We start from the raw sequence: 25,102 nt of genomic DNA on the forward strand, positions 1-25,102 counted from the left end.
GTATTTATATGATGAATGCTTATAAGCTTTAAATCAATAATTGATATGGTAAAAAATTATAACTAATATTATTATGCACGTAAATGTATGCGCGCGTATGAAATTTTTCCATTGAATCTATAGAAATATTAAATTGTATTCCAAGTATTTATTCAATTAAATGCAATTTAATAAAAAAAATATTTATGTACATATATATACATAAAATAAAAGAAAAAGTTGGATATGCCAACAACACGCGGTGTTCCCAAGCGGTCCCCCATCTAAGTACTAACCGCGCCCGACGCTGCTTAATTTCGGTGATCGGACGAGAACCGATGTATTCAGCGTGGTATGGTCGTTGGCAAAATTTGTTTGCCTAAATTGGTATAAGTATGGCTACTTTAATGTGTATACTCGCAGCTGTGAATTTGTCCTTTTTTTTTTAAATGATATAAGTCGATTTAAGTAAATTTTGTTATATACTTTATAGTTTAGTGTATTCAGATACTCTTGCTACTAAAATCAGATTAAGTTTATTTTTTACAAAAATGAACTTATGCCATTTTTGAAAATAAGCCTGCTATTATAGACATATTTATATCGCTTGGCTTGTGTCGGGGTATATTCATTTGCATGAGTTTTCATTATGCATACATACGTATGCTACTTAGTTTAAACGAACATTCATACATACTACATATGCATGTACATCTTAATAACATATCTTTCTGTTATGTATTGTATTAGAGAAATTTTGAAATCTTTGTTAAAAAATATTGTGGTCCTGAAAAGGACCGTTTGTTTGAATGTATATTTATTTTGTGTTAATATGTCCGTAAAAATGAATTTAACCGCCGAAACCATACAATGTACGACCCTGCCTCTTCAATGCATATACAACATCCATAGCCGTAACTGTTTTCCTTTTAGCATGTTCAGTATAAGTGACTGCATCACGGATAACATTTTCCAAAAATACTTTTAAAACACCACGAGTTTCTTCATATATTAAACCAGATATACGTTTTACGCCACCACGACGTGCTAAACGTCGAATAGCTGGCTTTGTGATACCTTGGATGTTATCACGTAAAACTTTGCGATGACGTTTGGCGCCACCTTTACCTAATCCTTTTCCACCTTTGCCACGACCAGTCATTTTTTCTATTTAGCACTTTTTTTAGCTTTCACAAGAACACTTCACTTGATCACTTCACAACTAATAGCTTGGTTACCGAACGTAGCTGCTATTTATACAAAAATCCACAACATTGAGTGAGCTACCATTATGTGGCATAAATATTTCTATCTCATTTTAACTCGCACAATATTGCAACCCTAAAAAAAATGGACAAATGAAACGTTTTTGTGTATTTTATTATATGTATTTCCACATTTATAAAAATTAGGTTTATTAAGTGAAGTGTTCAGTGATCAGTGTTTATTTTGAATTGTGAAAAATAAAAGTGAGAAATGGCTCGTACAAAGCAAACAGCCCGTAAATCGACTGGTGGTAAAGCGCCACGTAAACAATTGGCCACTAAAGCTGCTCGCAAAAGTGCGCCGGCAACTGGTGGAGTGAAGAAGCCACATCGTTATCGCCCAGGTACAGTCGCTTTGCGTGAAATTCGTCGTTATCAGAAGAGTACCGAACTGTTGATTCGTAAATTGCCATTCCAACGTTTGGTGCGTGAAATTGCTCAAGATTTTAAAACTGATTTACGTTTCCAGAGTTCAGCTGTTATGGCATTACAAGAAGCAAGTGAAGCATATTTAGTTGGTTTGTTCGAAGATACAAATTTGTGTGCCATTCATGCAAAACGTGTCACAATTATGCCAAAAGATATTCAATTGGCTAGACGTATACGTGGTGAACGTGCTTAATTCCATATTTTAATAAATATTATAAACGGTCCTTTTCAGGACCACAAATTTTTTTAAACAAAAAAGATCAAAAATAACTGAAGCAACTGTTAATGAAAATTCGTATTTTGATAGTAGCAGCTGTAGTTTTACCCTTAATATGGTGTGCATACCTACTCACATTTATTTGCTAAACACATACATTAGTATGTATGCACGGTTGTGTGTTTGTACCTTTGGTACGTATGAATACACGCCACAACTTTTTGCGCCTTTGTCGAGATGCTCATACAAACATACATATGTACATATATACATACAATATGTAGTAGCTTGCATGCTGTACTTTTTTAATGTTGCTCAGTTTTTTTTCTTCTGGAAAATGATGTAAGTCAACTTTTTTATGAATATTTTCAAACACTATTTTATTAATTGAAGTAGTTGTTAACGCAGATTTCGTTAAAAAAATAAATTTTCCAAAAGTGTACTTATGACCTTTTAAATTTTTCTTTCAAAAAGTGTTTTAATAGGTTTTAAAATAGATAAATACATATATATGACAATATAATTAATCTCTTTGTATATATATTTTGTCGTCCTGAAAAGGACGGTTTTAAATTTGGCGTCTAAGAATATATGTAAATCGGCGATTACATCACTTATGCTTTCTTTTCGGTCTTCTTTGGCAAAAGTACAGCTTGAATATTTGGTAAAACACCACCTTGAGCTATGGTAACTCCAGACAATAGTTTATTCAATTCTTCATCGTTACGAATAGCCAATTGTAAATGACGTGGAATAATTCTAGTTTTTTTATTATCACGTGCAGCATTACCAGCCAATTCAAGAACTTCAGCTGCCAAATATTCCATAACAGCAGCTAAATATACTGGAGCACCGGCACCAACACGTTCAGCATAATTGCCTTTACGTAACAAACGATGAATACGACCGACAGGGAATTGAAGACCAGCACGGTTTGAACGTGACTTTGCCTTTCCCTTTACTTTACCACCTTTACCACGGCCAGACATTATTGTTGTTATATATTTCACTTAATACACTTTTTCACAAATACACACACTAGCTGAATAGCTTGGGCACTTTATTTCCTAAACGCAATTTGTGCTGCGCTTATATACTTTTTCGTTTGTACATTGAGCAACCCCAATCGCATGTTTTCAAATTAATGCCGGCAATATTTAGCGAATCGTTACGAACAGGTTGAATGGTTTGTCGGAAAAAATACACTTAAAGGTGCGCATTTTGACACTTAGAAAATCAAAAAACATTAAGTGAAGTGTTCAGTGATCAGTGTTTGTTTTGAATTGTGAAAGGTGAAAGTGAGAAATGGCTCGTACAAAGTAAAGAGCAAGTGATTACTGACAATAGCTACTAGGTGTAGTGTATGCAATTGAATTTGCTATAGTGAAATGGACACTAATAACTCTTTTGCTCCCCTAGGGGATGATAAGACAATAAATCAATATTTAAAACAATCCAGTCCGACTAAACCTTCCCAAAATGGGAAGAAGAAGAGTCGGCGGGAAAAAAGGCGACGCAATAATCGTGATTGTGACGATGGGTCTTTGGACTCTAGTTCCGATTTTTCTAAAATTGTTGAATACAACAAAAAACTTTTGATTTTAAATAAACAATTTGAAAATAAAATTAACGAGCTGGAAAATCGGCTCAAAGCATATGAAACGGCTAGTGCAAGTGCAAGTGTGCCTAAAGTACAAACGAATCAGGAGGTGACAGACATAAATTATAATACAGAGGTTGAATACACTGATGGAATTGGAGACGATGAGGACAGCATGAACAGGGGAACAATTGACAACATGAACAATGAAAGGGAGGCAGCGGTGGCAGCGGAATTAATGGCGTCTGCAGTAACCCAAGAAAGAAAAGTAACAAATGTGAGTATCAAAAACCATAATAAAAGGAGCAAGCCTCCAATATATGTATGTTATAATATTAATATCAAAGAAATAGCCTCAAGGCTTAGTGGTCTACTGGGTCACAAAAATTTTTGTTTCAATATAATTAATAAAAACGTTACCCATGTTAGCCCATCAACCATCGAAGATTACATTATAATTAAAAAATATCTAAATGACAGTAAAATTTGTTATTATACATTTACGCCAAATGAGGTTAAACCCTACACTATGATTATCAAAAAGTTGTCACACATATATGAAGAATGTGAAGTATTAGACTACCTAAATAACTTGGATATAAGTGTAAAGATAATAAATTTAAAAAAGCTAAAATACAACTGGTTGGTCCAAATATCTAGGGACTCTAACGTAGCCGAATTTAAAAAAATTCAATATATTTTAAACTGCAAGGTGAGCTTTGAGGGTTTCAAAAATGACTCACCAATTCAATGCAAAAATTGTCAACGGTTTTCACACGTTGCAAGTAACTGTAACATGCCATTTAGGTGTGTCAAATGTAGTGAGTCGCACGGGCCAGGAAACTGCCAAGTCCCTCCCAAACACCTGAATACAGATAATTTCGTTTACACCGACAAATCTTCAGGACAAGTAGTGAAGCGCGTAGGACTGCCAGTCAAATGCGCAAATTGTTTAGGAGAAGGCCATACGGCCAATGATAAAAAATGTCCGAAAAGGATAGAAATAATAAACAGGCTAAGAACTAAAGGTAATAAGAAAATCGAAAAGGCAGCAAATCCAACAGCAAGATCGGCTGCAGCATCATATATTAACAAAAGTGTATCATATGCGGCAAAATTAAGTGGCGTTACTCAGCCAAATTCTATTAGGGAATCTGGTTTCGATGTAAAATTTAACGCTATCAACGAAGATTGTAAAAGACTACTAGGAAAAGACTTTTTTGGGTGTCTAACCAAAATAGAAAACTTTTCCAAAAGTTATAAAGCAATGGGCAGTGATGAGGAAAAATCACAAGCACTTTTTAATCTATTTTTGACATTGCGTTTGGATGTTTAGACACCTAAAATGCATTTTCATAAACGTAAACTCTCTAGTATCAAAAAAAAAGAGGCATTTTCTTAACATATTCCTAAAAAGGCACAACCCAGATGTGCTTCTGATAGCTGAGCATAAACTCAATATCAGACACAAAATACTATTTGATGGGTATAATTTTGTTGCTCAGTATCGTACTGAGAATAACGGAGGAGGCACTGCTATCTGTGTAAAGGAGTGCTATAAATATTCTAAGTTAAATACAATATGCAATAGCATAGAAAATATCGCGATAGAAATTGAATTAGTAGGTGGTGAAAAAGTGGCCTTTGTAGCCATGTATAAGCCTCCCAATTGCAAATTAATAAGCGAAGATCTAAGCAACATAATAGACGCTGTAACAGCTAAGCAAGTAGTTCTTGGATGTGATCTTAATGCTAGGCATCCTAATTGGGGGGATTCTTTTACAAATGTTAGCGGCAGAGAATTAGCCAATTGGTTAGATGGTCCTCATCTTTTACAAGTTGTACCCACAAAATTGCCCACGCGTCCTGTGAGCAACTCTTTTTTGGATTACTTTCTTATATCCGCTTACGTTACAATAAAATTTCATGAATATTTCTCCAACTCGCTGAGAACATTAGATTATGATTCAGACCATGATGCGGTTGAAATGATAATTATAACTAATGATCCGCTCAAAGTTCCGCCCGTAACCGTTCCCTGCTGGGATCGAGCTAATTTGAAAGATATAAACAGGATTTTAGATGATGAACTCGAAAAATATTCGCTGCCAGCTGATAGAAATGTGAGCGTGGTAGAAATCGACGAGTGCATACTAAATTTGGAAAAGACTTTTGAGAAGGCTATAAAAAAGAATGTCCCTATGGTAGAACTAAAAAAGAAATGCAACCTCAATCTTCCGAATAATATTCTCCAATTTATTAGGGAAAGGAAAAAAATCAGGAGACAAATATTTAGGTGTGTAGAGCCTCATCGCAAATCTACCCTGATTGCCATCAGGAGAAACATGGACATGATAATTTCAGTGTTGCTAACGATTCACGAAGATGAGTATTGGGCAAACCTATTTAAAAATATGAAAATGAATAACCATACATATAGAAGGGTTAAGCAACTTAGTGGTATTAAACGACATAGCGACCTACCTCCTCTAGTTGATGACGGCGGGTGCTTATTAGAGACTAATTTTGATAAAATTAATAAATTAGCTGATCGTTTCGAAAAAATTCATCATCAAAATGTTAATATGGGCTCTACTAATCACACTGAATATGTAGTTAATGAAAATGAAGGAATTAGAGGATACATTCCGTTTTTTAATTTTAATGACACATTCTCTGCAGATGGTTTATCTTCCATAAACGAAAATGATATATCTGAGCTAAAAGAAGATTATAAACAGTTTATTTCACATAAGGAAATTGAATTCCTATTATGGAGGAAAAACAACAAAAAGAGTAGCGGGGAAGATGGAGTACCCAATTTCATATTACGCAAAACTTGTCCGTCATTTTGGAAATTTGTGGCGATTCTTTTTAATCATTGTTATAATATTGGCTACTTTCCTGCAAGATGGAAATGTGCAAAAATGATTCCTATTCTAAAGCCAAAATGTGGTGCAAACGATCTGAAAAGTTACAGGCCGATCTCACTACTTTCTAATCTTAGTAAATTAATAGAAGGTTTACTACTGGATAAAATTAAAGAACACATTCTTGATAATGATACGCTGAAGGACTTCCAGTTTGGTTTTCGATGCGGACTAGGCACTAATCAAGCGCTAACCATATTATCTGACACGGTAACTGCGAACCTAGAAAAGAGAAAAGCGACAATCTTAGTTAGTTTAGACCTTGAAAAAGCTTTTGATACAACATGGATTGAAGGAGTAGTTTTTAAAATGTACAAAATGTTCGGATTTAATAAAAACATCTGCCGAATAATATATGACTATCTAACAGGAAGATCTTTTTTTGTATACAATAAAAATGAAAACTCCATTGATAAAGATATAGTGGCAGGAGTACCGCAGGGGTCGCTGTTAGGTCCTGTGTTGTTTAACATATTCATGGCTGATTTACCGGATCCCAACGAGGGTCTATCTGTAATCGTTTATGCTGACGATATTCTTATATTGTCATCGAAAGCCAATCTAGCAAATGCTAGTGAGGAGATAAATGACTATATAAGAAAATTGACAGATTATTTTAAAATGTGGAAACTTAAGATTAATCCAAACAAATGTGTTTGTACTGCAGTCAAAGGCCTAAAAAAGAGAATATATCGCTCGGCACGTCAATATATACCAACCATTACCATTGGCAATACAACTTTAAAATATGAAAAAAGTATTAAATATTTGGGTGTGATCATCGATGAAACCTTCAAATTCATTCGTCATGTAGATTTTATTCTAGCAAAGGCCAAGAAGATATTTTTCATGTACATATCATTTTTAAAAAGAGCAAAGGATTTGAGCGGCAAAATCAAAATCAATTGTTACAAGCAATTAATAAGACCAATTATAGCTTACGCATTTCCTATTTGGTTTGGAATCTCTTCAAGCCAAATGGAGAGATTACGTAAATTTGAAAGACAAATCCTTAGAGTTTGTACTAATACCAGTCGTAGGCCATTCAGGCAGGGTTTTAGCCGATATATTTCAAATAAAACTCTGTATAAAAAATGTAAATTGGAAAGAATTGATCAATTTATGGTGAAAAATGCTTTAAAGTGCGTAAATAAGTTAAAAAATAGCAAGAATAAATTAATTGATAAATATTTGTTGAAAGAAAACTCCATAACATTCCCATTTGAAGGACGATTTATGTCACCAGTTCACTTAAAAATATTATATGAAAAGAATGTTCTGTTTAGAGATAAGAAATTACTATTCTATCACAGAAGAATAAATTCATTGAACCTCGCAAACTCTGTATATAATATTAATCAAAATGATTTTCAACCTAAATAAAAAAATGTTTATAACCTCATTAGATCTAAGTCTTTTGTAAATATATTTCTGTCTATCCTTTCTTGTTAGCTTTAAGTTAGTTTTAAGATATAAATAAATATAAAATTGAAATCCAGTTTTTTTAGCTTTTTCTGGATAAATACAGACTTAATTAATATTCAAAGAATATTTCAAAGCAATGCTGTTATCAAATCTTATATTTAGCTATGAGCACTCTTAGATAAGTATCAATACGTTAAGAAACACATGTATAGAATATAAGCCATCAACAAATGTATTCAATGAAATTAATGATGAATAAAAAAAATGTTTGACAAAATGTTTGACACTTAGAAAATTATTAAAAAGTGTGAGTGATAGTGAAGTGATTTTGTGAAAATTAAATATGCCTCCTAAAACTAGTGGTAAAGCAGCTAAGAAGGCCGGTAAGGCTCAGAAGAATATTACTAAAAACGACAAGAAGAAGAAGCGTAAGAGGAAGGAAAGTTATGCCATCTACATTTATAAAGTGTTGAAACAAGTACATCCTGATACTGGTATATCGTCGAAAGCAATGAGTATCATGAACAGTTTTGTTAATGACATTTTTGAACGTATTGCTGCTGAAGCATCACGTTTAGCTCATTACAATAAACGTTCAACAATTACTAGTCGCGAAATTCAAACTGCCGTACGCCTATTGTTGCCTGGTGAATTGGCTAAGCATGCCGTGAGTGAGGGTACTAAGGCTGTTACCAAATACACAAGCTCCAAGTAATTTGTGCGACTGAGGAAAATATGTATAAAAGTGAAAAATGTTAACAAAAAGGCCCTTTTCAGGGCCACAAAATATAAATTAACAAAGAGATATGAATTTTTCTAAGTCGATGAAAATTTTTAATTTTGTTTTGCAATTGAAACATCAAAAAATGTTAACAAAAAGGCGCTTTTCAGGGTCACAAAATATAAATTAACAAAGAGATATGAATTTTTCTAAGTCGATGAAAATTTTTAATTTTGTTTTGCAATTGAAACATCAATTTTAAAATTGGTCAGCATGGTAGGGCTGACTTACAGTGTCAGACACTAGAGCGGTTAATTATTATGGCGAAGCAACGCTGTAGTCAGACGTATTGCGTACATTTTTGATCTTTTTGTTTGTATATTTTGTAGCCCTGAAAAGGGCTTATTGATAATTCAACATTTAATGAATGTTGTGTCCTTGTAAATTATCACAAAAAACGCAGCATATTTATTTTTTAGCTGATGCCTTTTTTGCAGCTGGCTTTTTAGTCGCAGCCTTTTTTGGTTTGGTAGCAGTTGCTTTTGCTTTTGTTGCCTTTGACTTAGCGGTGGCAGATTTCGACTTGGTTGGCTTGGCTTTAACGGCGCCAGTCTTTTTTGCGTCTTTAGCCTTAGATTTCTCACTTTTCTTTTTTTCGGCGGTTTTCTTAGTGGCAACAGCTTTTTTCACTTTTTTCTCACCACTTGCCTTTTTGACACCACTCGACGATTTTTTCTTTAATGTTGCACTATCTTTTTTGGCTTTTGATTTATCAACCGATTTTGACTTACCATCACCTGATTTAGTGGCTGCAGCTGATAATTTAAATGAACCAGATGCCCCCTTTCCTTTGGTTTGAATCAATTTTCCACTAGTAACAGCCGATTTCAAATAGCGCTTAATAAATGGTGCCAATTTTTGGGCGTCACATTTATATGTTGCACTAATATATTTCTTAATTGCCAAAAGTGATGAGCCACCACGTTCCTTCAAATTCTTAATCGATGCATCTACCATTTGTTGAGTTGGTGGATGAGTGGGAGCAACCGATGGTTTTTTGGGTTTAGTTGCTTTTTTAGCAGCAACTTTCTTCTCAGCAACAGCAGCAGAAGCAGCTACTGGTGAGCTAACATTTGCAACAGCGATTGTGTCAGACATTTTCACTTAATTATTTTATTTAAACTTTTATTAACACTTGAAAATATTTATCAATTTAAGCACACAAAGCACAAACTCACTATTTATACTTTTTTATACAAGCGCATAGAATGCGATACTCTGTTTAAAATTTGAGAAGCGCAGCGAAAAGATGGATGACAAATGTTTTCATTTCAGTGCTACGTACCATTTACATTTGATAAACTTTTCATCTTAATAAATTAATTAAAATTCACATATTAAAGTTATTGCAAATATTCATGTAAAAATAGATAACTGAAATGTGTTAGTTTAATATACGAATTCATTTAAATTGATGAATTTCATATTTTCGGAGTGTCAGGCATTTTAATCAAAAGTTTGCACTGATAAAATCGAATTTTTTCTCAATTAAGTGAAATTTCTTAAAATATATTTGTACTAATCAAAATTTTAATTCGGATATATAAAATATGTTAAATTAGAAATCAAAAAACTTATCTTCGTTGAGTTTTAACAACATTATTTTATTTTAAAAAATTTTTTAAATATTTCTATTGCAACACTAGAGTAACCCTATATGGCTTCACTTAAAGGCATCTAAAGTTTGGAATTTTAGTCTGAATTGATTATTGATATTGGACGTCTACAACTTATATGTATAATTAAATGAAATTTCATGACATTCAAAAAAAAATAAAAAAAATTCTCATTGAATGCTTATTAATTATCAATATGATTATAATATACATATCTGAACATAATCGGACATCAGCGTCCATTTTAAGTACTATAATAGGTGGATGAGTATGAATTTGTACTATGCAGATTCATTTTGTATTTATATGATGAATGCTTATAAGCTTTAAATCAATAATTGATATGGTAAAAAATTATAACTAATATTATTATGCACGTAAATGTATGCGCGCGTATGAAATTTTTCCATTGAATCTATAGAAATATTAAATTGTATTCCAAGTATTTATTCAATTAAATGCAATTTAATAAAAAAAATATTTATGTACATATATATACATAAAATAAAAGAAAAAGTTGGATATGCCAACAACACGCGGTGTTCCCAAGCGGTCCCCCATCTAAGTACTAACCGCGCCCGACGCTGCTTAATTTCGGTGATCGGACGAGAACCGATGTATTCAGCGTGGTATGGTCGTTGGCAAAATTTGTTTGCCTAAATTGGTATAAGTATGGCTACTTTAATGTGTATACTCGCAGCTGTGAATTTGTCCTTTTTTTTTAAATGATATAAGTCGATTTAAGTAAATTTTGTTATATACTTTATAGTTTAGTGTATTCAGATACTCTTGCTACTAAAATCAGATTAAGTTTATTTTTTACAAAAATGAACTTATGCCATTTTTGAAAATAAGCCTGCTATTATAGACATATTTATATCGCTTGGCTTGTGTCGGGGTATATTCATTTGAATGAGTTTTCATTATGCATACATACGTATGCTACTTAGTTTAAACGAACATTCATACATACTACATATGCATGTACATCTTAATAACATATCTTTCTGTTATGTATTGTATTAGAGAAATTTTGAAATCTTTGTTAAAAAATATTGTGGTCCTGAAAAGGACCGTTTGTTTGAATGTATATTTATTTTGTGTTAATATGTCCGTAAAAATGAATTTAACCGCCGAAACCATACAATGTACGACCCTGCCTCTTCAATGCATATACAACATCCATAGCCGTAACTGTTTTCCTTTTAGCATGTTCAGTATAAGTGACTGCATCACGGATAACATTTTCCAAAAATACTTTTAAAACACCACGAGTTTCTTCATATATTAAACCAGATATACGTTTTACGCCACCACGACGTGCTAAACGTCGAATAGCTGGCTTTGTGATACCTTGGATGTTATCACGTAAAACTTTGCGATGACGTTTGGCGCCACCTTTACCTAATCCTTTTCCACCTTTGCCACGACCAGTCATTTTTTCTATTTAGCACTTTTTTTAGCTTTCACAAGAACACTTCACTTGATCACTTCACAACTAATAGCTTGGTTACCGAACGTAGCTGCTATTTATACAAAAATCCACAACATTGAGTGAGCTACCATTATGTGGCATAAATATTTCTATCTCATTTTAACTCGCACAATATTGCAACCCTAAAAAAAATGGACAAATGAAACGTTTTTGTGTATTTTATTATATGTATTTCCACATTTATAAAAATTAGGTTTATTAAGTGAAGTGTTCAGTGATCAGTGTTTATTTTGAATTGTGAAAAATAAAAGTGAGAAATGGCTCGTACAAAGCAAACAGCCCGTAAATCGACTGGTGGTAAAGCGCCACGTAAACAATTGGCCACTAAAGCTGCTCGCAAAAGTGCGCCGGCAACTGGTGGAGTGAAGAAGCCACATCGTTATCGCCCAGGTACAGTCGCTTTGCGTGAAATTCGTCGTTATCAGAAGAGTACCGAACTGTTGATTCGTAAATTGCCATTCCAACGTTTGGTGCGTGAAATTGCTCAAGATTTTAAAACTGATTTACGTTTCCAGAGTTCAGCTGTTATGGCATTACAAGAAGCAAGTGAAGCATATTTAGTTGGTTTGTTCGAAGATACAAATTTGTGTGCCATTCATGCAAAACGTGTCACAATTATGCCAAAAGATATTCAATTGGCTAGACGTATACGTGGTGAACGTGCTTAATTCCATATTTTAATAAATATTATAAACGGTCCTTTTCAGGACCACAAATTTTTTTAAACAAAAAAGATCAAAAATAACTGAAGCAACTGTTAATGAAAATTCGTATTTTGATAGTAGCAGCTGTAGTTTTACCCTTAATATGGTGTGCATACCTACTCACATTTATTTGCTAAACACATACATTAGTATGTATGCACGGTTGTGTGTTTGTACCTTTGGTACGTATGAATACACGCCACAACTTTTTGCGCCTTTGTCGAGATGCTCATACAAACATACATATGTACATATATACATACAATATGTAGTAGCTTGCATGCTGTACTTTTTTAATGTTGCTCAGTTTTTTTTCTTCTGGAAAATGATGTAAGTCAACTTTTTTATGAATATTTTCAAACACTATTTTATTAATTGAAGTAGTTGTTAACGCAGATTTCGTTAAAAAAATAAATTTTCCAAAAGTGTAGTTATGACCTTTTAAATTTTTCTTTCAAAAAGTGTTTTAATAGGTTTTAAAATAGATAAATACATATATATGACAATATAATTAATCTCTTTGTATATATATTTTGTCGTCCTGAAAAGGACGGTTTTAAATTTGGCGTCTAAGAATATATGTAAATCGGCGATTACATCACTTATGCTTTCTTTTCGGTCTTCTTTGGCAAAAGTACAGCTTGAATATTTGGTAAAACACCACCTTGAGCTATGGTAACTCCAGACAATAGTTTATTCAATTCTTCATCGTTACGAATAGCCAATTGTAAATGACGTGGAATAATTCTAGTTTTTTTATTATCACGTGCAGCATTACCAGCCAATTCAAGAACTTCAGCTGCCAAATATTCCATAACAGCAGCTAAATATACTGGAGCACCGGCACCAACACGTTCAGCATAATTGCCTTTACGTAACAAACGATGAATACGACCGACAGGGAATTGAAGACCAGCACGGTTTGAACGTGACTTTGCCTTTCCCTTTACTTTACCACCTTTACCACGGCCAGACATTATTGTTGTTATATATTTCACTTAATACACTTTTTCACAAATACACACACTAGCTGAATAGCTTGGGCACTTTATTTCCTAAACGCAATTTGTGCTGCGCTTATATACTTTTTCGTTTGTACATTGAGCAACCCCAATCGCATGTTTTCAAATTAATGCCGGCAATATTTAGCGAATCGTTACGAACAGGTTGAATGGTTTGTCGGAAAAAATACACTTAAAGGTGCGCATTTTGACACTTAGAAAATCAAAAAACATTAAGTGAAGTGTTCAGTGATCAGTGTTTGTTTTGAATTGTGAAAGGTGAAAGTGAGAAATGGCTCGTACAAAGTAAAGAGCAAGTGATTACTGACAATAGCTACTAGGTGTAGTGTATGCAATTGAATTTGCTATAGTGAAATGGACACTAATAACTCTTTTGCTCCCCTAGGGGATGATAAGACAATAAATCAATATTTAAAACAATCCAGTCCGACTAAACCTTCCCAAAATGGGAAGAAGAAGAGTCGGCGGGAAAAAGGCGACGCAATAATCGTGATTGTGACGATGGGTCTTTGGACTCTAGTTCCGATTTTTCTAAAATTGTTGAATACAACAAAAAACTTTTGATTTTAAATAAACAATTTGAAAATAAAATTAACGAGCTGGAAAATCGGCTCAAAGCATATGAAACGGCTAGTGCAAGTGCAAGTGTGCCTAAAGTACAAACGAATCAGGAGGTGACAGACATAAATTATAATACAGAGGTTGAATACACTGATGGAATTGGAGACGATGAGGACAGCATGAACAGGGGAACAATTGACAACATGAACAATGAAAGGGAGGCAGCGGTGGCAGCGGAATTAATGGCGTCTGCAGTAACCCAAGAAAGAAAAGTAACAAATGTGAGTATCAAAAACCATAATAAAAGGAGCAAGCCTCCAATATATGTATGTTATAATATTAATATCAAAGAAATAGCCTCAAGGCTTAGTGGTCTACTGGGTCACAAAAATTTTTGTTTCAATATAATTAATAAAAACGTTACCCATGTTAGCCCATCAACCATCGAAGATTACATTATAATTAAAAAATATCTAAATGACAGTAAAATTTGTTATTATACATTTACGCCAAATGAGGTTAAACCCTACACTATGATTATCAAAAAGTTGTCACACATATATGAAGAATGTGAAGTATTAGACTACCTAAATAACTTGGATATAAGTGTAAAGATAATAAATTTAAAAAAGCTAAAATACAACTGGTTGGTCCAAATATCTAGGGACTCTAACGTAGCCGAATTTAAAAAAATTCAATATATTTTAAACTGCAAGGTGAGCTTTGAGGGTTTCAAAAATGACTCACCAATTCAATGCAAAAATTGTCAACGGTTTTCACACGTTGCAAGTAACTGTAACATGCCATTTAGGTGTGTCAAATGTAGTGAGTCGCACGGGCCAGGAAACTGCCAAGTCCCTCCCAAACACCTGAATACAGATAATTTCGTTTACACCGACAAATCTTCAGGACAAGTAGTGAAGCGCGTAGGACTGCCAGTCAAATGCGCAAATTGTTTAGGAGAAGGCCATACGGCCAATGATAAAAAATGTCCGAAAAGGATAGAAATAATAAACAGGCTAAGAACTAAAGGTAATAAGAAAATCGAAAAGGCAGCAAATCCAACAGCAAGATCGGCTGCAGCATCATATATTAACAAAAGTGTATCATATGCGGCAAAATTAAGTGGCGTTACTCAGCCAAATTCTATTAGGGAATCTGGTTTCGATGTAAAATTTAACGCTATCAACGAAGATTGTAAAAGACTACTAGGAAAAGACTTTTTTGGGTGTCTAACCAAAATAGAAAACTTTTCCAAAAGTTATAAAGCAATGGGCAGTGATGAGGAAAAATCACAAGCACTTTTTAATCTATTTTTGACATTGCGTTTGGATGTTTAGACACCTAAAATGCATTTTCATAAACGTAAACTCTCTAGTATCAAAAAAAAGAGGCATTTTCTTAACATATTCCTAAAAAGGCACAACCCAGATGTGCTTCTGATAGCTGAGCATAAACTCAATATCAGACACAAAATACTATTTGATGGGTATAATTTTGTTGCTCAGTATCGTACTGAGAATAACGGAGGAGGCACTGCTATCTGTGTAAAGGAGTGCTATAAATATTCTAAGTTAAATACAATATGCAATAGCATAGAAAATATCGCGATAGAAATTGAATTAGTAGGTGGTGAAAAAGTGGCCTTTGTAGCCATGTATAAGCCTCCCAATTGCAAATTAATAAGCGAAGATCTAAGCAACATAATAGACGCTGTAACAGCTAAGCAAGTAGTTCTTGGATGTGATCTTAATGCTAGGCATCCTAATTGGGGGGATTCTTTTACAAATGTTAGCGGCAGAGAATTAGCCAATTGGTTAGATGGTCCTCATCTTTTACAAGTTGTACCCACAAAATTGCCCACGCGTCCTGTGAGCAACTCTTTTTTGGATTACTTTCTTATATCCGCTTACGTTACAATAAAATTTCATGAATATTTCTCCAACTCGCTGAGAACATTAGATTATGATTCAGACCATGATGCGGTTGAAATGATAATTATAACTAATGATCCGCTCAAAGTTCCGCCCGTAACCGTTCCCTGCTGGGATCGAGCTAATTTGAAAGATATAAACAGGATTTTAGATGATGAACTCGAAAAATATTCGCTGCCAGCTGATAGAAATGTGAGCGTGGTAGAAATCGACGAGTGCATACTAAATTTGGAAAAGACTTTTGAGAAGGCTATAAAAAAGAATGTCCCTATGGTAGAACTAAAAAAGAAATGCAACCTCAATCTTCCGAATAATATTCTCCAATTTATTAGGGAAAGGAAAAAAATCAGGAGACAAATATTTAGGTGTGTAGAGCCTCATCGCAAATCTACCCTGATTGCCATCAGGAGAAACATGGACATGATAATTTCAGAGTTGCTAACGATTCACGAAGATGAGTATTGGGCAAACCTATTTAAAAATATGAAAATGAATAACCATACATATAGAAGGGTTAAGCAACTTAGTGGTATTAAACGACATAGCGACCTACCTCCTCTAGTTGATGACGGCGGGTGCTTATTAGAGACTAATTTTGATAAAATTAATAAATTAGCTGATCGTTTCGAAAAAATTCATCATCAAAATGTTAATATGGGCTCTACTAATCACACTGAATATGTAGTTAATGAAAATGAAGGAATTAGAGGATACATTCCGTTTTTTAATTTTAATGACACATTCTCTGCAGATGGTTTATCTTCCATAAACGAAAATGATATATCTGAGCTAAAAGAAGATTATAAACAGTTTATTTCACATAAGGAAATTGAATTCCTATTATGGAGGAAAAACAACAAAAAGAGTAGCGGGGAAGATGGAGTACCCAATTTCATATTACGCAAAACTTGTCCGTCATTTTGGAAATTTGTGGCGATTCTTTTTAATCATTGTTATAATATTGGCTACTTTCCTGCAAGATGGAAATGTGCAAAAATGATTCCTATTCTAAAGCCAAAATGTGGTGCAAACGATCTGAAAAGTTACAGGCCGATCTCACTACTTTCTAATCTTAGTAAATTAATAGAAGGTTTACTACTGGATAAAATTAAAGAACACATTCTTGATAATGATACGCTGAAGGACTTCCAGTTTGGTTTTCGATGCGGACTAGGCACTAATCAAGCGCTAACCATATTATCTGACACGGTAACTGCGAACCTAGAAAAGAGAAAAGCGACAATCTTAGTTAGTTTAGACCTTGAAAAAGCTTTTGATACAACATGGATTGAAGGAGTAGTTTTTAAAATGTACAAAATGTTCGGATTTAATAAAAACATCTGCCGAATAATATATGACTATCTAACAGGAAGATCTTTTTTTGTATACAATAAAAATGAAAACTCCATTGATAAAGATATAGTGGCAGGAGTACCGCAGGGGTCGCTGTTAGGTCCTGTGTTGTTTAACATATTCATGGCTGATTTACCGGATCCCAACGAGGGTCTATCTGTAATCGTTTATGCTGACGATATTCTTATATTGTCATCGAAAGCCAATCTAGCAAATGCTAGTGAGGAGATAAATGACTATATAAGAAAATTGACAGATTATTTTAAAATGTGGAAACTTAAGATTAATCCAAACAAATGTGTTTGTACTGCAGTCAAAGGCCTAAAAAAGAGAATATATCGCTCGGCACGTCAATATATACCAACCATTACCATTGGCAATACAACTTTAAAATATGAAAAAAGTATTAAATATTTGGGTGTGATCATCGATGAAACCTTCAAATTCATTCGTCATGTAGATTTTATTCTAGCAAAGGCCAAGAAGATATTTTTCATGTACATATCATTTTTAAAAAGAGCAAAGGATTTGAGCGGCAAAATCAAAATCAATTGTTACAAGCAATTAATAAGACCAATTATAGCTTACGCATTTCCTATTTGGTTTGGAATCTCTTCAAGCCAAATGGAGAGATTACGTAAATTTGAAAGACAAATCCTTAGAGTTTGTACTAATACCAGTCGTAGGCCATTCAGGCAGGGTTTTAGCCGATATATTTCAAATAAAACTCTGTATAAAAAATGTAAATTGGAAAGAATTGATCAATTTATGGTGAAAAATGCTTTAAAGTGCGTAAATAAGTTAAAAAATAGCAAGAATAAATTAATTGATAAATATTTGTTGAAAGAAAACTCCATAACATTCCCATTTGAAGGACGATTTATGTCACCAGTTCACTTAAAAATATTATATGAAAAGAATGTTCTGTTTAGAGATAAGAAATTACTATTCTATCACAGAAGAATAAATTCATTGAACCTCGCAAACTCTGTATATAATATTAATCAAAATGATTTTCAACCTAAATAAAAAAATGTTTATAACCTCATTAGATCTAAGTCTTTTGTAAATATATTTCTGTCTATCCTTTCTTGTTAGCTTTAAGTTAGTTTTAAGATATAAATAAATATAAAATTGAAATCCAGTTTTTTTAGCTTTTTCTGGATAAATACAGACTTAATTAATATTCAAAGAATATTTCAAAGCAATGCTGTTATCAAATCTTATATTTAGCTATGAGCACTCTTAGATAAGTATCAATACGTTAAGAAACACATGTATAGAATATAAGCCATCAACAAATGTATTCAATGAAATTAATGATGAATAAAAAAAATGTTTGACAAAATGTTTGACACTTAGAAAATTATTAAAAAGTGTGAGTGATAGTGAAGTGATTTTGTGAAAATTAAATATGCCTCCTAAAACTAGTGGTAAAGCAGCTAAGAAGGCCGGTAAGGCTCAGAAGAATATTACTAAAAACGACAAGAAGAAGAAGCGTAAGAGGAAGGAAAGTTATGCCATCTACATTTATAAAGTGTTGAAACAAGTACATCCTGATACTGGTATATCGTCGAAAGCAATGAGTATCATGAACAGTTTTGTTAATGACATTTTTGAACGTATTGCTGCTGAAGCATCACGTTTAGCTCATTACAATAAACGTTCAACAATTACTAGTCGCGAAATTCAAACTGCCGTACGCCTATTGTTGCCTGGTGAATTGGCTAAGCATGCCGTGAGTGAGGGTACTAAGGCTGTTACCAAATACACAAGCTCCAAGTAATTTGTGCGACTGAGGAAAATATGTATAAAAGTGAAAAATGTTAACAAAAAGGCCCTTTTCAGGGCCACAAAATATAAATTAACAAAGAGATATGAATTTTTCTAAGTCGATGAAAATTTTTAATTTTGTTTTGCAATTGAAACATCAAAAAATGTTAACAAAAAGGCGCTTTTCAGGGTCACAAAATATAAATTAACAAAGAGATATGAATTTTTCTAAGTCGATGAAAATTTTTAATTTTGTTTTGCAATTGAAACATCAATTTTAAAATTGGTCAGCATGGTAGGGCTGACTTACAGTGTCAGACACTAGAGCGGTTAATTATTATGGCGAAGCAACGCTGTAGTCAGACGTATTGCGTACATTTTTGATCTTTTTGTTTGTATATTTTGTAGCCCTGAAAAGGGCTTATTGATAATTCAACATTTAATGAATGTTGTGTCCTTGTAAATTATCACAAAAAACGCAGCATATTTATTTTTTAGCTGATGCCTTTTTTGCAGCTGGCTTTTTAGTCGCAGCCTTTTTTGGTTTGGTAGCAGTTGCTTTTGCTTTTGTTGCCTTTGACTTAGCGGTGGCAGATTTCGACTTGGTTGGCTTGGCTTTAACGGCGCCAGTCTTTTTTGCGTCTTTAGCCTTAGATTTCTCACTTTTCTTTTTTTCGGCGGTTTTCTTAGTGGCAACAGCTTTTTTCACTTTTTTCTCACCACTTGCCTTTTTGACACCACTCGACGATTTTTTCTTTAATGTTGCACTATCTTTTTTGGCTTTTGATTTATCAACCGATTTTGACTTACCATCACCTGATTTAGTGGCTGCAGCTGATAATTTAAATGAACCAGATGCCCCCTTTCCTTTGGTTTGAATCAATTTTCCACTAGTAACAGCCGATTTCAAATAGCGCTTAATAAATGGTGCCAATTTTTGGGCGTCACATTTATATGTTGCACTAATATATTTCTTAATTGCCAAAAGTGATGAGCCACCACGTTCCTTCAAATTCTTAATCGATGCATCTACCATTTGTTGAGTTGGTGGATGAGTGGGAGCAACCGATGGTTTTTTGGGTTTAGTTGCTTTTTTAGCAGCAACTTTCTTCTCAGCAACAGCAGCAGAAGCAGCTACTGGTGAGCTAACATTTGCAACAGCGATTGTGTCAGACATTTTCACTTAATTATTTTATTTAAACTTTTATTAACACTTGAAAATATTTATCAATTTAAGCACACAAAGCACAAACTCACTATTTATACTTTTTTATACAAGCGCATAGAATGCGATACTCTGTTTAAAATTTGAGAAGCGCAGCGAAAAGATGGATGACAAATGTTTTCATTTCAGTGCTACGTACCATTTACATTTGATAAACTTTTCATCTTAATAAATTAATTAAAATTCACATATTAAAGTTATTGCAAATATTCATGTAAAAATAGATAACTGAAATGTGTTAGTTTAATATACGAATTCATTTAAATTGATGAATTTCATATTTTCGGAGTGTCAGGCATTTTAATCAAAAGTTTGCACTGATAAAATCGAATTTTTTCTCAATTAAGTGAAATTTCTTAAAATATATTTGTACTAATCAAAATTTTAATTCGGATATATAAAATATGTTAAATTAGAAATCAAAAAACTTATCTTCGTTGAGTTTTAACAACATTATTTTATTTTAAAAAATTTTTTAAATATTTCTATTGCAACACTAGAGTAACCCTATATGGCTTCACTTAAAGGCATCTAAAGTTTGGAATTTTAGTCTGAATTGATTATTGATATTGGACGTCTACAACTTATATGTATAATTAAATGAAATTTCATGACATTCAAAAAAAAATAAAAAAAATTCTCATTGAATGCTTATTAATTATCAATATGATTATAATATACATATCTGAACATAATCGGACATCAGCGTCCATTTTAAGTACTATAATAGGTGGATGAGTATGAATTTGTACTATGCAGATTCATTTTGTATTTATATGATGAATGCTTATAAGCTTTAAATCAATAATTGATATGGTAAAAAATTATAACTAATATTATTATGCACGTAAATGTATGCGCGCGTATGAAATTTTTCCATTGAATCTATAGAAATATTAAATTGTATTCCAAGTATTTATTCAATTAAATGCAATTTAATAAAAAAAATATTTATGTACATATATATACATAAAATAAAAGAAAAAGTTGGATATGCCAACAACACGCGGTGTTCCCAAGCGGTCCCCCATCTAAGTACTAACCGCGCCCGACGCTGCTTAATTTCGGTGATCGGACGAGAACCGATGTATTCAGCGTGGTATGGTCGTTGGCAAAATTTGTTTGCCTAAATTGGTATAAGTATGGCTACTTTAATGTGTATACTCGCAGCTGTGAATTTGTCCTTTTTTTTTAAATGATATAAGTCGATTTAAGTAAATTTTGTTATATACTTTATAGTTTAGTGTATTCAGATACTCTTGCTACTAAAATCAGATTAAGTTTATTTTTTACAAAAATGAACTTATGCCATTTTTGAAAATAAGCCTGCTATTATAGACATATTTATATCGCTTGGCTTGTGTCGGGGTATATTCATTTGAATGAGTTTTCATTATGCATACATACGTATGCTACTTAGTTTAAACGAACATTCATACATACTACATATGCATGTACATCTTAATAACATATCTTTCTGTTATGTATTGTATTAGAGAAATTTTGAAATCTTTGTTAAAAAATATTGTGGTCCTGAAAAGGACCGTTTGTTTGAATGTATATTTATTTTGTGTTAATATGTCCGTAAAAATGAATTTAACCGCCGAAACCATACAATGTACGACCCTGCCTCTTCAATGCATATACAACATCCATAGCCGTAACTGTTTTCCTTTTAGCATGTTCAGTATAAGTGACTGCATCACGGATAACATTTTCCAAAAATACTTTTAAAACACCACGAGTTTCTTCATATATTAAACCAGATATACGTTTTACGCCACCACGACGTGCTAAACGTCGAATAGCTGGCTTTGTGATACCTTGGATGTTATCACGTAAAACTTTGCGATGACGTTTGGCGCCACCTTTACCTAATCCTTTTCCACCTTTGCCACGACCAGTCATTTTTTCTATTTAGCACTTTTTTTAGCTTTCACAAGAACACTTCACTTGATCACTTCACAACTAATAGCTTGGTTACCGAACGTAGCTGCTATTTATACAAAAATCCACAACATTGAGTGAGCTACCATTATGTGGCATAAATATTTCTATCTCATTTTAACTCGCACAATATTGCAACCCTAAAAAAAATGGACAAATGAAACGTTTTTGTGTATTTTATTATATGTATTTCCACATTTATAAAAATTAGGTTTATTAAGTGAAGTGTTCAGTGATCAGTGTTTATTTTGAATTGTGAAAAATAAAAGTGAGAAATGGCTCGTACAAAGCAAACAGCCCGTAAATCGACTGGTGGTAAAGCGCCACGTAAACAATTGGCCACTAAAGCTGCTCGCAAAAGTGCGCCGGCAACTGGTGGAGTGAAGAAGCCACATCGTTATCGCCCAGGTACAGTCGCTTTGCGTGAAATTCGTCGTTATCAGAAGAGTACCGAACTGTTGATTCGTAAATTGCCATTCCAACGTTTGGTGCGTGAAATTGCTCAAGATTTTAAAACTGATTTACGTTTCCAGAGTTCAGCTGTTATGGCATTACAAGAAGCAAGTGAAGCATATTTAGTTGGTTTGTTCGAAGATACAAATTTGTGTGCCATTCATGCAAAACGTGTCACAATTATGCCAAAAGATATTCAATTGGCTAGACGTATACGTGGTGAACGTGCTTAATTCCATATTTTAATAAATATTATAAACGGTCCTTTTCAGGACCACAAATTTTTTTAAACAAAAAAGATCAAAAATAACTGAAGCAACTGTTAATGAAAATTCGTATTTTGATAGTAGCAGCTGTAGTTTTACCCTTAATATGGTGTGCATACCTACTCACATTTATTTGCTAAACACATACATTAGTATGTATGCACGGTTGTGTGTTTGTACCTTTGGTACGTATGAATACACGCCACAACTTTTTGCGCCTTTGTCGAGATGCTCATACAAACATACATATGTACATATATACATACAATATGTAGTAGCTTGCATGCTGTACTTTTTTAATGTTGCTCAGTTTTTTTTCTTCTGGAAAATGATGTAAGTCAACTTTTTTATGAATATTTTCAAACACTATTTTATTAATTGAAGTAGTTGTTAACGCAGATTTCGTTAAAAAAATAAATTTTCCAAAAGTGTACTTATGACCTTTTAAATTTTTCTTTCAAAAAGTGTTTTAATAGGTTTTAAAATAGATAAATACATATATATGACAATATAATTAATCTCTTTGTATATATATTTTGTCGTCCTGAAAAGGACGGTTTTAAATTTGGCGTCTAAGAATATATGTAAATCGGCGATTACATCACTTATGCTTTCTTTTCGGTCTTCTTTGGCAAAAGTACAGCTTGAATATTTGGTAAAACACCACCTTGAGCTATGGTAACTCCAGACAATAGTTTATTCAATTCTTCATCGTTACGAATAGCCAATTGTAAATGACGTGGAATAATTCTAGTTTTTTTATTATCACGTGCAGCATTACCAGCCAATTCAAGAACTTCAGCTGCCAAATATTCCATAACAGCAGCTAAATATACTGGAGCACCGGCACCAACACGTTCAGCATAATTGCCTTTACGTAACAAACGATGAATACGACCGACAGGGAATTGAAGACCAGCACGGTTTGAACGTGACTTTGCCTTTCCCTTTACTTTACCACCTTTACCACGGCCAGACATTATTGTTGTTATATATTTCACTTAATACACTTTTTCACAAATACACACACTAGCTGAATAGCTTGGGCACTTTATTTCCTAAACGCAATTTGTGCTGCGCTTATATACTTTTTCGTTTGTACATTGAGCAACCCCAATCGCATGTTTTCAAATTAATGCCGGCAATATTTAGCGAATCGTTACGAACAGGTTGAATGGTTTGTCGGAAAAAATACACTTAAAGGTGCGCATTTTGACACTTAGAAAATCAAAAAACATTAAGTGAAGTGTTCAGTGATCAGTGTTTGTTTTGAATTGTGAAAGGTGAAAGTGAGAAATGGCTCGTACAAAGTAAAGAGCAAGTGATTACTGACAATAGCTACTAGGTGTAGTGTATGCAATTGAATTTGCTATAGTGAAATGGACACTAATAACTCTTTTGCTCCCCTAGGGGATGATAAGACAATAAATCAATATTTAAAACAATCCAGTCCGACTAAACCTTCCCAAAATGGGAAGAAGAAGAGTCGGCGGGAAAAAAGGCGACGCAATAATCGTGATTGTGACGATGGGTCTTTGGACTCTAGTTCCGATTTTTCTAAAATTGTTGAATACAACAAAAAACTTTTGATTTTAAATAAACAATTTGAAAATAAAATTAACGAGCTGGAAAATCGGCTCAAAGCATATGAAACGGCTAGTGCAAGTGCAAGTGTGCCTAAAGTACAAACGAATCAGGAGGTGACAGACATAAATTATAATACAGAGGTTGAATACACTGATGGAATTGGAGACGATGAGGACAGCATGAACAGGGGAACAATTGACAACATGAACAATGAAAGGGAGGCAGCGGTGGCAGCGGAATTAATGGCGTCTGCAGTAACCCAAGAAAGAAAAGTAACAAATGTGAGTATCAAAAACCATAATAAAAGGAGCAAGCCTCCAATATATGTATGTTATAATATTAATATCAAAGAAATAGCCTCAAGGCTTAGTGGTCTACTGGGTCACAAAAATTTTTGTTTCAATATAATTAATAAAAACGTTACCCATGTTAGCCCATCAACCATCGAAGATTACATTATAATTAAAAAATATCTAAATGACAGTAAAATTTGTTATTATACATTTACGCCAAATGAGGTTAAACCCTACACTATGATTA

The 25,102-nt window shown here is 33.3% G+C and overlaps 3 non-coding genes across 3 annotated transcripts; all 3 read right to left on the reverse strand.

Moving 5' to 3' along the window:
- Positions 1-226: 226 nt before the first annotated feature.
- Positions 227-345, reverse strand: LOC137236242 (5S ribosomal RNA). Its single transcript, XR_010948335.1, has one exon. It is a non-coding gene; the product is annotated as a 5S ribosomal RNA (ribosomal RNA).
- A 10,421-nt stretch (positions 346-10,766) lies between these two features.
- Positions 10,767-10,885, reverse strand: LOC137236243 (5S ribosomal RNA). The gene has a single exon (XR_010948336.1). It is a non-coding gene; the product is annotated as a 5S ribosomal RNA (ribosomal RNA).
- Positions 10,886-21,303: 10,418 nt separating this feature from the next.
- LOC137236244 (5S ribosomal RNA) lies at positions 21,304-21,422 on the reverse strand. Its single transcript, XR_010948337.1, has one exon. It is a non-coding gene; the product is annotated as a 5S ribosomal RNA (ribosomal RNA).
- Between the last annotated feature and the right edge of the window lie 3,680 nt (positions 21,423-25,102).

Source organism: Eurosta solidaginis, unplaced genomic scaffold (assembly GCF_040869045.1).
Source record: "Eurosta solidaginis isolate ZX-2024a unplaced genomic scaffold, ASM4086904v1 ctg00001481.1, whole genome shotgun sequence".
NCBI lineage: Eukaryota > Metazoa > Arthropoda > Insecta > Diptera > Tephritidae > Eurosta > Eurosta solidaginis.